We start from the raw sequence: 20,463 nt of genomic DNA, 5'->3' as shown, positions 1-20,463 counted from the left end.
TCTCTATTTATCTCTGTTTATCTTAGCATGTGGCCTAATTCTCCAATGTCAGCAAGCTGTTTTTATGTGGTGGGAATGATGTTTTTGTCCTCAGGGCCTAATGGCACACTCAACCTGGCCAACTCCTGGACCCCACCCCCAAATCTGTATTTGATTGCAATAATAATGCAAACCAACTTTATTGAGCCCCAGTGTATCAGGCTTATATCATTTAATCTTCACCACAACATTTGAGATGGGTGTGTCTATATTTTTCCGTCTTATAGATGAGGAAACGGAGGCTCAGTGATAGTGAGAAAGTCCTAAGACTACACAGCTTAGGTTCCACGTGCTGGCTCTAGATTCAAATGACTGATGTTTGAATCTCAAGTACAAAATGGGCATAAGAACGTAGTTCAAAACTCTCATGAGCAGTGGTGAGACAGTGTATTTGAAAGTTTTTGCAAAGGGTGCATGGTAAATGTCAGTTCTATACCAATGTGTGGCCCATTGCAAGGCAGGGTGTTAGAGCAGTGGTTCTCCATGGGAGGTGGCTTGTCCCCAGGACATTTGGCAGTGTCTGGAACCCTTTCGGTTGTCACAGCTGGAAGGCGGGTTGCTACAGCATCCAGTGAGTGGAAGCCGGGAATGCTGCTATGCATCCTACAGTACACAGGACAGCCAACCCACAATAAAAATAAAAAGTATCCAGCCAATAATGTTGAGGCTTAGAAACTCTGAGCTAGATGAATAGAGATAATATGTGAACTTTGGCTTTTAGAAACTCACAGTTTAGCTAGGGAGACAACCATGTAGACAGATCAGTGCCGGGGTTCAGTAGAGTTGGAGACATTTGGAGGTGAGAGCTCTTCTTGGCAGCTGGAGTAACGAGGTAAAACTCTGGAGAAAGGGAAAAGATAGTGTCTCTCTTCTGCATCAGGTAACTTGTGAGCAAAGGTGTGGTCCTTAAAAAGCCGGAGATGCAGTCTTCTAGCAAGGTGAGTCCTAAAATTCTGGAAATAAAAAAGGTAGGATGACAGACGTACAACTCACTTGGGGTGGGTGTGAGAGCAGCCATTTCTCTCCTGCCGACTTGTTTTCTGTGGAAACAGAAGCATAGCTGGAATGAGCAATATGGAATATATGTATATATTAAGGGAATTACTTTGTTATTATCTCTCTGATTTAGTCATTGTCACCAGGTATGGTAAAATGGAAATGGAAACTCTAGAGCATTATTTCAGCATTCACCTTTTCTCAAGTAATTATCAAACACAAAAATACAATGACAGATTTACTCAGTATTTCATGGTTAAAAAACAAAAAAACACAATACCCACAAACCTCAGATGTCCATAGTTATAAAATGCACCTACTGAAATTATAGTATCTAGTTTTTGTAAGTGCATTTGGAAATGGTATAAAACCTTTGTTCTATGCAATAGACCTGACTGCTTTCTATTTTGCAATGTGGACCTTATGATACCTAGGCTACCCACTCAACAGCTGCAAAGCCCCTGGGTTTTCATTAACTTGTATCTTTGGTTTTGTTGTGAATGTGTAGGGCTCTGCAGCAATATATTTGCAATGTGAAAAGATGACGTGCTGATTCCCTTATTGAACAGTAGCCTAGGGGCATGCCAAACTTTGTTTGATGTGAGCTCATGTTTTCTGTATGGTCCAAGTTTCTGTACTTTCTAAATGATCAAGATGGTTCTTGTCTGGCTCAATGTACGGCAAAAGAGTGTACTTTGTTAAGAGGTCATAAATAAATGAAGATTGAAATATCCAGATGTGTAGTTCGGGATTCCAATATAGGACAAGGTGTCATTACCTGCATTTCACCATTTATTCCACATAATGGCAAAATACAATTGCTTATCCTAATATTTTATTTGAAACAATTTAGAATTCACCACTTTAGTGAGTGAAACTAAATACTGCATACATTTCAAATTAAAAAATTATAAACATTTTGAAACACAGTAAAATGTAAAATTTTGAAAGTATAAATGTTATACAAGCATATATATACACACATACTAGGGGCCCAGTGCACAAATTCATGCACCTTGAAAGGAACTCTGGGCCACAAGGCTATGGTGGGCACAGGGGTGGGTCTTGGCTCGTCCTCCATGCCTTCGCCCAGCCCCTCCCACCGTGGCCCCTGGTCCCCTGTCTGCTGGCAGCCCCGCTCCCACTGCCACTGCTTCCATGCACTGCTGGCACCAGACCTGCTCGCACTCACTGACAGCATGGAGTCATTGGGGCCAGCACCAGCAGCGGGTGCAAGCGGGGCTGGCACTGTCAGCAGGTGCCAGCGCCAGACCCGCTCACACTCGCTGAAGACACGGAACCATTGGGGACAGCGCCAGCAGTGGGTGCGAGCGGGGCTGGCACTGTCAGCAGGTGCAAGCAGCAGCTGCTGCCCCAATTGCCCCTCAGGAGCAGGGAGAGGTGGAGAAGCCCTGAGGGGCGATGGGGCTGGCATCATACCCACTGATGGCACCAAGTGATTGGGGCCGGCGCCAGGCACTGGCAGTGGGTGTGAGCATTGGGTGGGACTGTGGTGCACAGGAGCAAAGAAAGTTCAGTAACCACCAGAGGCTCACCCGGATGACAGCGACTGGTTCCCCGCCTTGGTCTGGCACCCCTGCTCACCTGCTCCACCATCCCACCAAGGCTGACGTCTGCCATGTTCTGTGCTCTGCCTCCTGCTGTCGATGCCCGCCATGTACTGCATGTGCCCCCTGGTGGTCAGTGCATGTCATAGTGACCGGTTGTTCGGTTGTTCCACCATTCAGTCTATTTGCATATTAGCTTTTTATTATATAGTATATATATGTATATATATATATATTTCTAATATAAAATATTAGGCATGCTGGCACTCAGAATTCTTCAACTTTAGTCCACTGAAGTTTTGATTTCTCTCTCTTGATGATCTTAGGAGTTGTCTGTACCCTTGGTCTATCTCTTTCTCCAGTCTTAGTGGCGATAAGTGCATGCTTTTTAGATTTCCTCTCACCAACTTTATTTTTAATCTTGATAATGATTATGATGGTGGTGGTGGTAATGATAATGATGACAAAATTGGTGTGGATGTTATTATTGTTAGGAATTTAAGAAAAGATGAAAGAAGGCAGGAGAGTTGCATGAGCTTAGTGATATAAAGGAGCTAGGCAAGTTTGTGGTGAGAACATTGGAGATGAGAGTGAACTTAAGGAGAGGGAAGGGGATAAGGACTGGAGAGAGGACCAAGAAATGTAAAGAAAGCTACTGACCCATGTCTGAAATAATGGTATTATACTAACAAAAATCCTGGCATTGCTATGTTAAAATTGCATGGATTGATTTTTGATCCAAACAAGATGTCATAGACCCATCTTCTCTTCTCCTCTCTGTTAACTACAACCACAAACATTGGAAATGGTGCAAGAGACAACCAAAGGAAAACTCTCTTATTAAGAAGAAGGTGAGCTATTTGGGACTCTAGGTTTGGAAGAACATTATAGTGGCAGGTGTTTTGTCTCCCTCACCCACCAGAAGAAGGTCTCCAGACCTGGCATATCCTAACTCATGATTCAGCAACAGAAGAAGCCTAGGAAAGCTCTCCCCACCCCTAAATTAAATAAAAATCCCTCTAACAACATCAGGCAAGCCTTGCAAGAGGGATAGATGGAGAGATCTACCAAAAACAAGAGGACACTTCTCCTTCCCCACCAGGACTTGGACTCCCCTCTTTTAGTAAGAGATATAGAAGAGCTTGGCCAGCATGGCTCAGTGGTTGAGAGTCGACCTATGAACTAGGAGGTCACAGTTCAATTCTTGGTCAGGGCGCATGCCTGGGTTGCAGGCTCAGTCCCCAGTGTGGGGCGTGCAGGAGGTAGCCGATCAATGGTTCTCTCTTTCCCTCTCCCTTCTTCTTTGAAATCAATAAAAATATATTTTTAAAAAAGAGAGAGGTAGAGGAAAGGTGGTGAGCTGGCAAGGGAGACCCAGCACAGCCAGCTGCCCTGTCCAGGAAACCAAGTTGTACTTGCATGCACTTGCCTCCCTGATGAACTGGCAGAACCAGGAAAACGAATCCAAGTAGCTTAGTCCCAGCAGTCTTTTTGTCCCCAAGGACTCAAACTCTAATCTTTTATTCAGAGACAGTGGGAGTCTGGGGGACATTGGTTAAGGGGATCCTACTACACCCTCTCCCATCAAGAAACATCTGGTGGCCCAGCTCCCTTAGGCATCACAAACCAAAGGGAGCCGTATTATTACCACGCAGATCAAGCAGACCACAATATAACCACAAAGGCTCTGAAATTTAAACTGTCATCGAAACCAACTCACAAAAATAGGCCAATACCCATGTGCTACACCTAGATAGGTTGGCTTATCTTACAAAATAAAACATTTAAGTAAGACCCAGAGTCTCTTAACATAGTAGACAGAATGTCCAGGATACAACTGAAAATCATCCATCATAACCAAGAATCAAGAAAATCACAGCTTGAATGAGAAAAGGCACTGACACCAACACCAAGAAGATTCACATGTTGGAATTATGCCACAAGGGTGTGAAAGCAGTGTGAGATCATGGAGCATCTGTGTTGGCCTCTGCTCCCATTTCCTGGCACAGAACTCTTGAAACCCTCACAATTTCCCAAGTGACAGGAGCACTAGGAACATCTTTTGTTCTAATATTTGGTCTTTGACCTCCTTTCCTGACACAGAGCTCCTGAAACCCTTGTAATGTCCTGGGTGATAGGAATGTCTTTTGTTCTAAAGAGGCATCTCTGGGTGGGCTCCTGAATGGCTCCTGGATGAGCACTAGTTACCAGAGAGACCAAGCCATGAGTAGAAGCTTGGGAATTTTAGCTCTGCCCCCATTCTCTTGAGAAGGGAGAAGGGCTAAAAATGGATTTCATACCTGCCTGTTGAAACGTCCATAAAAATCCCCAAATTATGGGGTTTGGAGAGATTCTGGGTTGATGAAGATGTATGTGGAGGTTCTGGGAGAATACTACTCCCTCATATGCCTGGAGAGGCCACGGAAGCTCCATGCACCTCCGTGGGGAGGTGGGAGTGGGCGTAATGAGGTGAGTGGGAAGGTGGTGAGAGGGTTTAAGATCAGAGTGGTAAATAAAGGACTGATTACAAAGACTTGTACGCTCTGCAAAGGATGCTAGATTTTATCTGGTAAGCAACAAATAGCCAACAGAGGCCTTAGGGGAGGGGAGGAGGTAGAAGGAGGTAGGAGGACTCTGTGTGTGTGTGTGTGTGTGTGTGTGTGTGTGTGTGTGTGTGTGTGTGTGTGTGTGTAGATATAGTAGAAGGGACACCAACCATGGATTTGAATAAGGTACTTTGACTTTCAAGCTGAACAGCCTTGGGCAAGTCGTTTAATCTGTTTTATGCTTTATTTTCTCACCTGTAAATTGGGTAAGGGCATACACTCAGACTACTTAATAGACATTGTGTGAGAGTCAAAGACCATCACGTGAACAAAAGCCTTTTGTCAGCTACACTGAGTATTTCTCGTATGGGTGAATGTTGTCTCACTGGTACGTTTCGATGGTTCAATTACGATTCTATTACATATATCAGACCTGACATCATACATAATATGGTCATTAATAAGTGATTTGATGATTATCTAATCTATTAAATGGTTTCATTTAATTTTTAAAGAAGTGTGCAATGCCAACACACAGCCAATTTTGTTTCTCTCTTGTGATACTGGCATATGCAAGGGAATAGTTGAGTTTAAAGAAAATTAAAAGAATTCATCACGTTTCTCCCTCTTGGCTGGAAAAGTTTCTCTGTGCAGATTTTTCACTTCGCTGCAGTGAAGTTTCATAAGGGCCGCCCCATCACAGCAAATGTATGTTGCTTATTTCCACACATAACGGATATGCTTTCATTAGCGCTCCAGCTGCTGCATTACTCTTCTAGCTTTTGAACAGCCATAAATTCATATCTTTACATGCTCTTATGGTCTAGATTATGCTCCACAAAGCAACACAATTCAATCTGCTTTTAAAATTCCAAAGTAATTTTAATGTGGACAGAGGCATATCTAAGATAATTATTTTGAGAAGTTTGCTCCCTATGTAGTATGGTCTACAGAGTTATTATTAATATTTTTAGTGATTTCAGAGAGGAAGAGAGAGGGCGAGAGAGATAGAAACATCAATGATGAGAGAGAATAATTGATTGGCTGCCTCCTGCATGCTCCACACGGAGGATAGATCCGCAACCTGGCATGTGGTCTGACCAGGAATCAAACCTCTACCTCCTGGTTCGTAGGTCGACACTCAACCAGTAAGCCAGGCCAACCGGGCGAGAAAGACTATTTTTTAATGCAGTTGTGCCATTATCCTTGCCTCCCAGCCTGTGTTCACCAACTCCTTCCCCATTTCCCACTTGGGTGCTTTTTCTCCTGTGCTCACTTCCTTGAGAATCTCAACTACTTCTTCATGTGGATGGCCCCCAGTTCTGCATATTCAGATCTGGTCTTTCTCTCAGTTGTTAACCCGACCTTTCCAACTTCCAGACATTTATGCTTGACTATACTACATTTACATCAAATAGACCATAAAACCCCTTATCATACACAACATTCTATTCTTTTCCCATCTTCCCAGGTTACCTCACCCCTTTAACTGAGCAATTTCTCACAGATCTTCTACTCATTCAAATATGAGACATGAGAATTATCTTGGACTTGTCTTCTAGCTTTTTTTCTGTCTGTTATCATCTTTTCCAATCACTCATTGAAGTCCTCTTGGTTCACCCTTCAGAGACACCCCCCCCCCAGCTCTTTTTTCTTCTCTATTACCATTGTTACATTAGAATTAACACTCCTATTACCATACACCTGGGCCACTGCACTAGCTTCCCAAGTCTTCTGACCTCTACCCTCTGCTCTGCTGAAATATTTCCACTGCCTGCCACTCTGGTGCTCAAAAACTTCAAGGGATCTCTGTTGCCAGGACCATAAATTTAAAAGTCTCTGACTGGCTGTGACAGACTAGACTACAGTGTCCAATTCTTCACAGTAGGATTACAAATTCCATGCTTTGCCAGGCAACTGCTTAAGCTCTCCATGTGAGCAGAGTATATTCTCCCAGAGATCAGGGAGCAGGATGTAAACAGAGATTTGCTTGAGTTGCTTTTCCTCTCTGTGATCTACTATAGGTAGTTACTATCCCTTTAGCCTGGGCCCCCAGAATGAAAACATATGAGTGGACTTGAACCCAACCCAAACTCTGAGGCAGAGCTGCCCTAGCTGAATCAAGGGTGAGGGGAAAATATGAATTTCTTGTGGTAAAGTCCCTGAGATTTGGGTGTCGTTTGTTACATAGCATTATTACAGTGATAGTAAGCTCAAGGCCATCTCAAATGCTGCTTCTCATCTTTTAAATACTTCAATATATAAAGACAAGGCTGGTAAAGTAATGTCTATAATATGTCCTCTTCACTTTGGGGGATATTTTTCTCACCTTTTATCCTTTGTCTCAGCTGAGTTTTCTTCATCCCAGGCCTTGAAGTCCAGGTAGCATCATCCTCAGGAACCCCTAGCACCAGAATAGGAAGGGGAACGTTCATGTGCCTCCTATTGACGCGGGCAATATGGTGAACTGGAAATACACTCGTTTTTTTAATCAGACAGACACTGGTTCAAAACTCGCCTCTAGCACTGTCTGGGTTTCTGAACTTGGACAAGTTATTTAACCTCTCTGAGCCCCCCGTTTCTTCATCATTGAAATGAGTGTAAAGTGAGGACTGAATGAAACGATGTGTGGGAGTGTCTGGCACATAATAGGCATCAGCCAGTGTTCATTGAGTGAATGAACGAACGTGCTTCAGAGCTACTTGCAATACCTATGAGAGACTGAGTCTGAACATTTCTCTTGCCCATAGAAACTGACAAAGGTCTGGATTGTGTATTTCTGAGACAGCATCTTGCTTGTCTATTTGTATGACATGATTTTCTGAGTTCCTTGAGTACATTCCCTTGGAAGATTTTTATTCTGCTTTGCCTTTTATGACAAGAAGAATTGCAATTCACTTTGTATTCGAAAATGATGATAACACAATGTGAGGATAACTGGAAAGAGTATTTTTAAAAAATTCTCTGATGTTTTAAGTAAACTTCTAGGAATCAGACCTTGGTTTCTACAAAGAAGTATGTTTTTCTAATGACTCCGCTCTCTTAGTTATTCTGTGTTTTGTTAGGCAATGGAGAGGGGGAGTGTGGGATGAAAGAAGGGGGTGTGGGACTAAGCAGGGAAAGCAAACTGCCTCTCCTGCTGCTTCTCTTCTTACTTAGGGAACTTCCCATATTATACATACTGTTTGCTCTGCGCTTTCTATGCAGAGAGCCGCCCCAGCCTGATGGATGACACCATGCAATTTGCCTCTCTTGCTTTCTTCCCCCAGAGAAGTGTGGTTTCACCTTAATGTATTCAAGTGCAGCCTCTGCTGTGTTTGGATTGGCATCTGTAATTACACACTGTGAAAATATGTGGAAAGAGAGCTTAATTCTACTCCCAGGCTTTACAAAAGTTTAATGTGTTAATGTGCTCACATGCCCCCACCCGAGGAGCTCCATTTGACTGCTTTTTTCCTGTATGATAATCATGTTCTCTTGAATTTAAGAAATGAATGTGTGATGCTTTGTCATGTGCTGCACAGACCTCTGCAGTGAATGCTCACAGCCATCCCTCCTCTGTTGTTTTCCAGGTGATTTGATGTTCTCAGCAGCATTAATTGCACCGGGGCCCTAATAGGTTGTAGTTCATCTGCCCAGACCTCCTTCGTGAGGCTGAGTCGGGTGAATGGCGGGCATGCCACAGCAGAGGCACAGAGGACAATCAGAAGAATGAATAGGAAAATGATCACTAGCTTTTTTCACAGTCAGCAGCAGGATAGCCTAATGACTGTGTGGACAGGTTGTTTATCTTTGTTGGTGTGTCCTCTGCCATCATCTTCCTTAGGTTGACTAAAAAAATATATAAGAATAGTTCATCTGCAATAACTAGACTTACTGCAGTTAGGCAGACCACCAATATGAAGTGCCAAAGGACTTTTCTCCGTTGTCACAATGAGGATTTTGCTTATTCTATGTACGTGATACCACTATTGATCAAAGAAAAGGTAAATGGATTAGAACTTTACCATAAGAAGCTTAAGTGAGGACTTTCAGAACGGAAATTTGTTAGCTTTAGTGCACGTTTATTATTTTTGCCATCTTTGTTTCCCTTTTTGTGTGAAAATCATCTCCTATTTTTAGTTGGGAAAACCACACCTCACCCACTCTTAACTCATGAGATTTAGTCTTCACCAATCTTGTCTACTCCAGGGATGGGCCCAATTTGGCTTAAGCCAATGATCATTTCCCATTCCCTTGAGCTTGGGATGGGCAGATGGCCTAAGTATGGCTGGTGAGCATGATATCCAACACTCATGCTTGACCACTGTGGGGAAAGCAATGATTTTGCCCTTGTTGGAAAGCAGAGAGGATGTACGGTCTGGAGCTGTGGCAGCCACCTCTAGACCAGGAGAAAGCCTTAGTGAGAAAGAAACCACATGAGGCGGAGAGCAGAGCTGATCTGAGACAACGAGAACCACGATCTCGGGAAACCATAGGAGCCTCTGCTTTAAGCTGAGTTTAAATATACTGCTCACCCTAGAATTTCCTGCTTCCGAAGCCAAGAACTTGCCCTTCTCCTCATGGAGGGCTCAATTTTATGTTACTGGCAAAACAGATTGCAGTTTGGGACCTTTATTCATTCTCTCAATGTGTTTTCCTAATCTTTCTTTCTCTCCTTCCTTCCTTCCTTCCTTCCTTCCTTCCTTCCTTCCTTCCTTCCTTCCTCCCTTCCTCCCTCCCTCCCTCCCTCCCTCCCTCCCTCCCTCCCTCCCTCCCTTCTTTCTTTCTTTCTTTCTTTCTTTCTTTCTTTCTTTCTTTCTTTCTTTCTTTCTTTCTCTTTCTTTTCTTTCTTTCTCTTTCTTTCTTGTCACTGATAACCAACATTTAGCCCCCTGCTTATCTCCACCCTCTAACCTTACCCAAGTTTCAAGTGAAAGGTGAAATTTTATTTCAACGCTTCTACATATTGTCTTTTTATCTCCTTCTTCCCATATCCACATTGTCCTACCAAATTTAATAATCATCTTTGTGACTGTATTATAAATCTCCTTTAATGTTCTTCTTTATTGTAATACATTTTAATCTCTTAGCTTCAGGATTCTTTTCCCTGCTGGCTAATGAGATTTCCCAGGTATTTAAAATGATTCACCTGCTTGACTAGTTTATTATCCACCACTCTATCTTCCCACTTCTGTAAAGAATCATAGCTCTCGGTAGATAGTGCCACATTCATTCAGGCTATTTTAATATTGTCATGGTCTAAATTCCTCTGCATGTTGTCTCCAGAGTTCACACAATCTTGTAACAGTGACACATTATTTGTGAACAATGCAAGGTCACCCCTTCTCCCCTGCACACACACACATACACACACACCCTTCAATCATTCTAGTTGAGAAGAAGGTTCCTTAGACAAATGATCACAGCCTTTACCTCTCCTCCTTGGACCTGATTGGCCAAATGGTTCTTCCAGTACTTATCTTGTAACTTCCAACCTATGAATAGGTTAGGCGGGATCGAGAAATGCCTTTTATTTTTTATTCCTCTGCCTCTGTGCAAATTAGGACTTAAATCCAAGAGAAGCCCACTCCTACCAGCTTAAATGAGAGCCTTCAGAAAAATAAATTCAAAATCTTTCTTGAGGAATTATTTTATTACTTTATTACTCTTTCGTTTTCTTTTGTCTCCACTGCCTCCCTCCATTAAAGAACAATTTCCCCTCCTAAGCGCTGTCCCTTATACCTGTGCATCCATTTCTCAGCTATTCCATTGGACCCAATACTTTGGTCTAGTTCTAAAGTATGAGAGCATCTCCAGGACACAGACTATGTCTCAGTTACAGAGGACTGCACCCAAACTTCCAACTGCCCATTGAATATACTCAGCCGGGTATTTCATGGGTACCCCAAACTCAGTGGGTTCAAAGATGAACTCATTGACTTTCACACTCTTTAACCCTCAAAGATAAACTTGTTTGTCTTCCTGTGTTCCTTGTTCCAGTTAGTCACCTCACCTTCAACCTACTCACTCTACCTGGACACTCGGGTGGTATCTTTGACATCTACCCTTTCTGACACTGCCCCCTTATGATGTCTGATATGTATCAGATATCATCTTTGCTCAAATGCCTTTCTTGTCCTCACCTTTTACTTAATTGCTCCTAGGACAGGTACTCCAATGCTGCTTACCTAGTACTGTTGTCTCTAACTTTTTGCTTCTCCAATTAATCTTCTGTATTGTTTCAGCAACAATCTGTCTAAAATATAGATCATATAATGTTGGTTCCATTGCCACAGACTAAGATCATACTTCTTGGCATGGCATTCAAGGTCAGCTATAATTCAGCCTCAATTTTATGTGGTGTATACTCTGTACTACAGGCTTGATAACAATTGACCTGAGTTCTGGTACTCACTCCACCACTTACTAATTATCTGACTTGGGAAAAGTCCTATAGTTTTTCTACACCTCACTTTCCAATATAAGGATAATAACTACCTTTCAGAAAGGCCATAAGGATTAGACCACACGATGTCTGTAATGTAACAGCACAGTGCTCGATGCCTACATAGCACTTAGCAAGTGATCACCGCTATTATTGTGATTACTGTTGTTATTGTAGGTGTTATCAGTGTGGCCTCTGAAATCAGTCACCCATCTTCACCGCTTACTGCCTGTATGACCATGGGCAAGTCATTTATCCTCTCTTTGCATCTTTGCCCCAGTTTCCTCATCTGAAAAATGGGTAAAATAATTTTAACTACTTCAAAGAGTTGTTAGGAGAATTTAACTGACTAATATAGAGTAGTGTCTGACCCATGGTAAAATACTGTAAAAATGTCAGGTCTTATTCTCATTATTTTCAAACCAATCCTGAAGTCATATTCCTACACACTCATCTGTACTGTTCTGTGACTCAGGAGTCTCTCCAGAATCCACTTTCTGTCTGTCATGCATCCGTAGTTTTCTCTGTGCCGTGGGCCCATTGGCATCAGGTGAAGTCTATTTCTCTTTTGTCAGAACAACATTTTAGAATCCATAATATGAAATTCATAAATTTACAAAGAAAGCCAATTATATGTAAAACTACTTAACAAAATTAAAGAACTTAATTTGTGATATAGTAATGTATGTGTTTTCTAATGCACTCAAATAACAAGATCTAACATTTGGTCTAATAATTGCTCTGATTTCAAAGGAGTGATGAACATGAATAATATTTCAAATATCTGAATATAGTAGCATCTATGAGGACACCTGGGATTTCTGCTGCTGGCAGAGCCATAGGTTCTATCAGTTCTGTGTGTGTGGCCTGGATTAGTAATTAAAGAAAATGTTAAATGTCAGAGGCTGTTGAAAATAAAGAGGTAATTACTGCCCCATCCAAATTCACTGACTCCATCCAGAGGTCCATGGAGTTCAAGTTAGGATCATATAATGAGATCTTAATCAGATCTTACTCATGTTTGAATGCTTAGTTTAAATATGCTTTTCTAAAGTCTTCCCTGATTCCACCCAGTTGGAATTAACCTACCTCTTTTATCCACTCCAAGCACTATGTTCTTTTTTGTTTTCAAAGACCCATTGTGTTCCCTGCCCCCGCCCCCACCATGCTATTATTAAGCTATTTGCATGTGTTCCTCCCCACCGAGGGTATCAGACCCATGATCGGACTTCACACTGGTACACAGCACCTGTGACAGAGAAGGCCATGGTTGGGTAAAACTGCGAGAATGCAGTGGGCAGCCATTATTTCCCTCTATTTCCCTAACTGCCCATTGCAACATAAAGTACAGCGTTTCTGAGAACGTAGCTCATTTCATTTTAGTGTTATTTACTAGGCCAGTTCTGCTGCCTGGGCTGACTAATCGGCCCTCCAAAAGGCAGGTTCTAATCCCATATGCAGTTCCTGCTCAGTGGCAATTTATATGACAAGCTCTCCAAGTTTAGGCAAATATCCTGATATTTTAGCTCAGTTATTCTGACAACAACAATTTCTGCCTTATGGAGTACATATGTCACGAGAGAAAATCAGTTTCCTGAGCTTCCTGCTTGTTGCAGGAGCATAAATTTTCATGGTGAACTTGAAATGCAAATTATGTGCCTTGATAGTCTCTGCAAATCTTTGCTTTGCAGCCGTCTTTACACAGCTTTGGGGAAAAGGAGAAACCGAGGGGAAGAAGAAAGAAAGGACGGGATTGAGGGAAGGAGCGAGGGAAGATAGACTTTATTTTCTGTCATTCCTGGTGCCCAGCACTGAGTAGAAAATATATTTTCTTGAGTTTTGTGTACTATAATTTTTTAAAAAATATATTTTTATTTATTTCAGAGAGGAAGGGAGAGGGAGAGAGAGATAGAAACATCAACAATGAGAGAAAATTATTGATCAACTGCCTCCTGCACACCCCCTACTCAGGATCAAGCCCGAAACCCAGGCGTGTGCTCTGACTGGGAATTGAACTGTGACCTTCTGGTTCATAGGTGGATGCTCAACCACTGTGCAACACTGGCCGGGCTATGTATTATAATTTTAATAAAAGAAAACAGGAATATTGAGTTTAAGAGGTAGCAAGAATTAATATCTTATATTCAAAACTTGCTTCAGCATTTAGTCTAGCACTAATTTAGAGCATTGTCTCAACTGTGACACTATTGACATTCTGGACTAGATAATCCTTTCTCATGGGAGGCTATTCCATGTGCTGTCGGCTATTTATCACCATCCTTGGGTTCTGCCCCGTGGATGCCATTAATGCGCCTCCCCAAGTGGTGACTACTAAAAATGTCTCCAAATGTTGCCATATGTCCCCTGGAGGAAAAACAGCTCTCCCCCTTCCTGCCCAATAAATAATCACTGATTTAGAGGATAATGGATATCTATTATGTCTCAGACTCTGAGGTATCTAACTTGTTTTTGTTATCTGACTTAATCATTGCACAGTCCCATAAAAGTGTATTTGTGGCAATATGCAATATAGAATTTTTGCTATTATATCTTCCATCATATAGGTGAGAGGTGAGGTTTAAGGAAGTGAAGCATAGTGAATAAAAAGGGAAAATAATGTGCAGAGAGGGGAAGCTAATGTGGAGAGGCAGTCACTGCATCATGTGGGCTAAGCTGTCAGAGCAGAGATAGCAAGTCTCTGATATTTGTATCATTGAATTACCTGTATGCATAGTAGGCATGACCTATTAAACTCAACCATTCTATCCTGAAGAGCCCTTTCTGGTGGGAATTACCAGTAGAGTGAAATTGGCAAGGGAGATAATGTTTTTTAACCAACTTTGGTTAGATTAAGTCTTCTCCAAAAATCAGTTTTATATGTGGCCTTATCTCTGGATTACTAACACGGAGGGAGGGCCCTTAATAGAGACCCTCATTAAGTAATTGCATAATAAACATGTGGTGCCTGTAATCTTGCCACTGATGGGTCCTGCCTTAAGATGCTACATTTCCATCTTTCTATATTCCCTTTAAATGCAAACTATAATAAAAAATAAAATAAAATTAATAAATGCATTTACTCTTAAGAACTGTGTTGTTTAGAGGTGATGACCTAATAATAAAAGACGTACGGGACATTAGAGGTCAAACCATGGAGATCAATATTTTCATTTGGTAGATGAGGAAGCTGAGGCACAGAGGGGGGAATAAACTTTTTCAACATAAATTATGGACCAAATCTGGATAGAAAAGTAATTTCCTGAAATTAAGTCCCAGTATTTCTTTTTACTGTATTACTAGTCACTTAACACTTTACCATGAGCACATCATAGGCTGTTTTCTGTGGGAAAGGAAGGTCCTTGGTGAACTTGAAAGACAGAAAAGGAAGTAAATCAGCAGGACAGAAGGGAAGGAATGCAGAGAAGAATAGGGAGACGCATGGAAATGCTTCTTCAGAAGAAATGTTGGCTTGGGTTCAATTCATTAACAAAAATTTTTAATATTATTTCCTATGTCTTCATTTAATTTCCATTTTGAATCTTCTAGAAGCCGTTAAAAAATTGAGTCAAAGATTTTGAAAAAAATAGGTTAGAGACAGATTAGTATTTTGAAGGTTTTATCAGCACAGAACAGAGATCCTCTGCATTTAGTCTCCTTCTGTTGAAACCCTAACCCCCAATGTGACTGTATCTGGAAATGGGGTCTTTGGTCTTTGGGAGGTTATTAGGATTAGATGATTTTATGAGGGTGGGGCCCTCAAGGTGGGAGTAGTGCTTGTGTAAGAAGAGATGCCAGAGAGTTGCTCTCCCTCTCTCTAGCATGTGAGGATACACTGAAAAGGCATCCATCTGTAAGACAAGAAGAGAGCTATCACCAGAAGCCGGCCATGCTGGCACCCTGATTGATCTCAGACTTCCAGCCTTCAGAACTGTGAGAAAGTAATTGCTTTTATGGCAGCCCGAGTTGATTAAGAGAATATTAATAAAGGGATATCAATGATTTAAAACAGAGGTCGCCATGGATATTGGTTCACAAAGCCAAGAATGTTTACTATCTGGACCTTTACACAAGTTTCCAACCCCAATTCTATACTGTGCTTTGCCCCAAACATAGCATTATTCCCAGAGCAAGGGAAGCTAGTGGAGATTTTAATTTTGGAAGGATCTTTCTGGCTGCCAGAAATAAGAGGCATATATAGACAGTACATGCCACAGTGGAGCTTAGAGTCCAGTGAGAACTCACTTTTATCTCCCACCTTCGTTGCTCCTTTCATGAAGGAGATGGCTAAGTTATTAGCTTACCCTTTGTTGTTGTTAATTCATTCAGTGCCTGTCAGACGGCTATGTGGTTGGTCAATGTTTGGTGCTATTTGCTGACTCAGTAAGTGCGTGCTTAGTCAATGTTCAGTGCTATTTACTGATCAGTAAGTAAGTGTTTAGTCAATGTTTGGTGTTATTTATTGACCTTATGACAGTTCATGTTTACCACTCTTAGGAACTTATTTTATGGACACTTGACACCTGATCTGCTTTCAACAGTTTTCTCAATATCTCAGCCCTATCTTTGACATGGAATGTAGACCAGTGTAGTAGAAGCCATGCCCTTAGCCAAGTTCCAAGGAGAACATGGAGAAGTGGGAATCTGATTCCAGTTCCCTGCATGGATAGGCCTGCTGGAAGAAGCCTCTTTGAGCTTCAGATCCTCTCTCTGTGACATGAGGAACAGTTTATCTGGATAGTTCCCCAAAACTTGAGCATCCTTTTGTCCTGAGATTGCACAAGGTAACAGGATGGGGATACAGGACAAGCCTCTGGCTTATCTGACTTAGCTCCCTGCATCTCTACTTTGTGTACTTGGAGCTCTTCTCATATCACAAACAAAACATAGTTGATGAGAACATTGAGAAACAGCTCTACAGACACAAAAGAGGTTTTGAATTATGCATTGTTTCTGACTTTACATACATCTGCTGCCTTTTATTTGTACATATAATTGAACATTACTGGCTCAGCCATAATGAGACAAAGCTTGTCTACCAATTAAACATGATAGTGTAGACTCTGGCCTTACTGGCTGGTTAGCTTACTTTTCATGTCACAAGTTGGCAGTACTTGAATAAGCTCAATAGTCAATGAAGAGATGTTGGCTGTCTATAAACTCACATGACAAATGCACATGCCATCAAATCTACAATGCTACTGAAAGAAAGTGTTTTGAGGAAGTGGTGTGTGATGGTTTCTGGAAGAGGTTACCACTTGCTGTAAAGAAAGAGGAAAAAAACTTTGAGGGTAATAAATTGCTCTGAGGACAGAGAGGTTTTTAGCATCTCCTGGGCAATATGCCCGCTACAGAAGTGTTATTTCGACACATTAAAAAAGCAGTTCATAAGTTAAGCAAAGTGTCTAGTGGATAGTAATAAAGTAGGAAGGAATATTGTGAAGTCCACTCTAACATCTGGTGGATATTGTTGCTTGGCATTGCCTCCCATTGATTGTCATTGATGGCGCTCAGCTGAAACAATCTTTTGTCAAGTCATGCTATATTGGGGGCTGTGGGAAAGAGAGAAGCAGTGCCGGCTTTGAGGGCTTGTGATTTTTGCAGTCACGCAGCTCTCAGGTGTAAAGGGCCCTGTTTTTGATTTAACGCTCTGATGTTACCATCTTGAAATTCTTGATAAATTTTGGACAAGGGGCCCTGCACTTTGATTTTCATAGAACTCTGCGAATTATGCAGCTTGTTCTGTAGAGAAGATGGTGGAGTCTGTTTCTTGCCTCAAGTTGCTTATAACATTTGTCTTAGAATTATGTTGGGACTGTTGTATAGGAATTGATTAATTTTTTGAGCCTTGGTTTTTTTGTGTCCCATCTCCCCCCCCCCACCTTTGTATATAGAGACAGCATGGACTGAGAAGGGACTTTGTGAGCAAGGCTTGTGGCTGAGTTCAAGGTATGATTCAGCCATAAGCAGCAGCAGCAGATCTGCACTTACTAGAGAGCTCTTACTAAGAACACCTGGATGCACTGAAAAAGTGCCGGGGAAGGAAGTTGAAGGTCTGGACAAAGCTGTGATTGGAAGATGAATCGGAAATGGGAACCAGGATGAACAAGCAAACCAAAGGGCAGGTCTACAGTGCCATATTAAAAACTCCTGGACCAGATGTGTTCCAGAATTCTGAATTTTTTACTTTTGAAAGGTAACATGACACATTCTCCATTAATTATGTAACCACCTCCCTGCCCCCCCCCCCAAGTATGTTTGGGCAGGAGTTCATAATCAAGTCTACTAGTATTAATTTCTCTGCAGTGAAATGCATAAATGTTTATACCAAACAAGACAATTTAAAAACTATGAATAGTTTCACATTCACTGCCAAATGTAATGAGGCCAAGTTTCGCCATAAATGGGTTATAAACTCTAGGTTTTCAGAGAGTTTGGATTCAGGGTTGTGGATAAGGGATTGTAGACCTCTATCAAACAAGATTCAGGTAAATGAATCACTAGAACCGAGGAGAGAAGAGAGAGGTCAGGCATTTCACAAGTGAAGCCCAGCTTGGTCGAGAGACCTGCTCTGAGGGCTTGCTGGGAAGCCACCACCCTCCTTCCCATGACCACCCAGAGCACACATGTTCTTTGTGCTGAAGCAAGTGGAAGACCTCACGTATAGAGCTGTGAGTGTCCATTCTCAACCTCCTCCAAGGACTCCACCGCCCTCTTTGACATGCTGCTTCAGCGGGACAGCTTCGCGAACACATGGTCTTTCTGGCCATGTTTTCACGGCGGAAAATAGCATTTTCAGAACCGGCTGTCCCTAGGATTCATCTGTCATTTTTTCTCGGTGTTCCTTCTATGGCAGTTGGCACAAGTGGCTTGCTCTTCACTTCTGATATGGGTTTATAAAACCCTGGGCAAAAGCCAGCCTCTTCATCGGCACCCGTCTGGTCTCCAGACCCAATAAAACCAATAAAATGGATTGATACTTATGTGGCATTTTTCCTTAGGAAAATAGAAATGAGCTCCATCAGGTTTAATACAAGTTTCTTATTTATTTGCTGCTTTGCTTGAACCAGTAAATTACCCAGTAGAAGCTGTCAAAGACTAAGCAAAACTAATCTTATCCTGAGGCAAATCTTAAGGCCAACTTCCATATTGGGGTAAATTAGGGACAATATAAGTTGTGAGGGGCCTGAAAGGGCTAATATTTTAAAGGCCCTCTTGGAAGGGCTCTAGTAAAATGAAGAACACTGACCTTTACAGGAAATCAACTTCTGTTTCAACCTCTATTGTTAAGACTCATCATTTTCTAGCATAAAAACATAATATACTGAAATACAAGAGACCAATATTTCAGACATTTTTGGGGAATCTCAAACCTATTTTCATTTTCTCACAGACACTTCTGGATTTAATGCAAGGCACAGATGGTTCCCTTCATAAATTGGGTAAATTTCCTTTGTTATATGGCTATTAGCAGGTGTTGGACTTTGGCTGGTGACAAGTGGTGGTGCAGTTGAGATGAAATACTTTTACAATATGACAGTGATTAGGAACACGCTGTCTACACTCACCCTACCTAGGTATACGTCTTAGCTCACATTTTCCTAGCTCTATGATTTTATGTCTCAGTTTTTTGAATCTAGAAAACTAAGATGAGAATAGTACTTATCTCAGAGAGATTGTGTGACAAGTTATGAAAATAAGCAATGTCAACTGTTTCCTTACCAGGTATTTGGTACTTAGTGCTCAATAACAGTTAATGATGCTTCTTACTAACCCTAACCCTGTTGTTTACTAGCTGTGTGATATTAGAAACCTTAGGCCTCAGTTTCCTTATCTGTATAATAAGGGGAAGGTTAAATTGCTTTCATGATGCCTGACTTAGAAATAAACATTTCTATATTCTCCCATGCTGGCATCTATATGTATTTATGAGGTCACATGCCATGTCTGTTTTGTTCATATTTGTTTACCTAGTCTATAACATATGCCTGGCACACAGTAGCCCTTCAATACATATTGGTCAAATGAATGAATGTTTGCATATATTTAGTTTCTTAAGAGTTAGACTCCCTGTCTTATCCATGCAAACAACTGCACAAGTGATGTTGTAAGCAAACATTTCTCTGGAGAATATGGCCCTGGTAAAGGAGACACTCAGCCCTGCTGTGCCAGAGATCGGAAGGGTGGTGTGGTTTCACTTCCATTGCATTCCCTGGCAGGGGTGTTCTAAACCCCACTCATTTCCAGCAGGAATCTAGGTCCAAAGTCTTCAGGACTCTGTAAAACAAACAATATCAACAGCTCTATGCTTCCTGTCCGTCTTTTATTTGATAACACATAGCTGCATGACTTTGTAACAATGGTCATGGTCACTGTTGGCTGTAATCCCAACATCGGGTCTCCCTTGCAAATTGTATGGGGAGGTGGGCTTCCTCTGATACCTGTCACTCCACACATCATCAAGATTAATCCAGCTGATCTGGTTGACTAGGCTGACATTCTCCTTCTCTTTCCCCGCTGTAGATGTTAGGACCCTTGCTAACGATGGTGACTTGTCAGAGAAAAGAGACCAATTCTCTAGTTAAGGGTGGAAGGTAGTACAGTTTCCCTTCAGACCTTAGGCCAGGTCCTCGTGTCCCCTTGCCGTATGAGGAATGTTACAAGAGTCTGTTCACAGGGCAGTTCTGAGATAGAAAACAAAGACAAATCTATGGTGTGTCCCCAGTTGACACCCATGACACTAGACTACAGTGACTATGAAAGAATGGCTGCATTGCTAGTCACATAATGTGTGGATGGCTTTATCTCTGAGAAGCAGATAGCTAAAACTCATCCATAAAGTTCTACGATCAATCTCATTTTCCCATTGGAACAATATTGACATCATCAT

This window comes from Myotis nattereri (genome assembly GCF_964212035.1).
Source record: "Myotis nattereri genome assembly, chromosome: 14".
Lineage (NCBI taxonomy): Eukaryota > Metazoa > Chordata > Mammalia > Chiroptera > Vespertilionidae > Myotis > Myotis nattereri.
This window is presented reverse-complemented; position numbering follows the sequence as displayed.